The sequence below is a fragment of the Gavialis gangeticus genome, unplaced genomic scaffold, assembly GCF_001723915.1.
Source record: "Gavialis gangeticus isolate Ggan-Ray unplaced genomic scaffold, GavGan_comp1, whole genome shotgun sequence".
Classification (NCBI taxonomy): Eukaryota; Metazoa; Chordata; order Crocodylia; family Gavialidae; genus Gavialis; species Gavialis gangeticus.
In genome coordinates this window covers 151,891,143-151,892,450 of record NW_017729022.1, presented here as the reverse complement: position 1 = coordinate 151,892,450, position 1,308 = coordinate 151,891,143, and the positions used below count along the sequence as shown (strand labels likewise).

Genomic DNA, 1,308 nt, shown 5'->3' with positions numbered 1-1,308 from the left:
ATGGAAAATCTGTCCATAAAGATGGCACCAAGAATACTCCAGGTCTGGACAGTACAGTAAGGTACTATGTAACATCACCCTATCACTAATGTAGTAATCCATTGCTAATTTAATAGCAAGACATATTGTGCTCTATTCTTCTGGAATAGTAATGTAGACCAGGGGTCTGCAACCTACAGCGTGTGAACTAGATGTGGCCTGTGGAACTACTGGATCTAATTCATGGATGTTGGGCTTCAGAAGCATTCAGTGGCAGGGGGCTTCAGCTGTGGGTGCTCTCCTTGTGGTGCTACAGAGACAGGCTGCAGGTGCTCTTTTCATGCCACCACAGAAATAAACAGTTGTAGCTGCTGGGTCCTACCACCTGCTTTCCCACCTCCGACTCTTAAGTGGGTTATTCCAGCCCAAAGCTGGAAAAGGTTGCCTAGCCCTGATGTAGATTCCTTCACTCAGCTGGAAAGTCTCTGATTTCAGGGAAGAGCATGCCCTCTTTCTGCTTCGACAGTTATTCAGGATTCTCTTCCATTATCATTTAATTTGGTACAAGACAGAAAAAATTCCCTTCTATAACCAGATCTTCCTGAGGATGTTGCTACCCAGTCAGGACATCATTATTTAAGGATATAGCAGCCTAGAATAATTTTGAAGCAATCATCAATACACTGCTTTATTTCACCAAGATGACCTTCCTGTCCCTAATCCCCCAAAATGTATTGTCTCTTAGAATGAAAATTCTGGGAAGTGGAAGGGCTCTGTAGCTCACTACTTTTTTCTGGGAGTATAGTGTAACCAACTGAGCAACGAGAAGAAGCCAGGGATAAGAATGGATTTAAGACAAAAGCTCAGTATTTTATGTTTCTGAGACATAAAAAGAATCCCATTCTGGGATTCAAAACCTTCTTTCCTTCGTTAGGAAAAATCCAAGCCAGCCTCAGACTGAGTAAGGATGACTAGATGCCAAGGAGTCTGGTCTTCATGAGCCAAAGAGTACAAAACCTGATGACCAAATGACAGGGGACCAAGGATGACAAGCTGCCAGCACATAAGGTGCACAAGGGCTGCTACAAGGAATCTGACCATCTTTGTAAAGTGGCAGCTGGACATTGCTAAGATGACATAAAGGAAGGAAGACCTGGAGTTGGACTAAAAGCAAACCAAAGATGTAGGGGAGATGCCGGCAGTGTCATTATCATGATCATGAGACGAGGGAGTGAAATCTGGCATTTCAAAAGGACTTTTCAAGTTCTCAGACAAGATAACTTAATGTTCCTTTGCCAAATTACCTGCCCACCAATGAGTGGCATAATC

At 43.3% G+C, this 1,308-nt stretch overlaps 1 long non-coding RNA gene across 1 annotated transcript in view; it reads left to right on the top strand.

Moving 5' to 3' along the window:
- LOC109297078 overlaps positions 1-414 on the top strand; it is a 10,263-nt gene extending 9,849 nt beyond the window's left edge. The window contains exon 3 of the long non-coding RNA XR_002097192.1: positions 404-414. This is a non-coding gene — a long non-coding RNA (uncharacterized LOC109297078). The remainder of the gene's footprint in view (positions 1-403) is intronic.
- Positions 415-1,308: the final 894 nt, after the last annotated feature.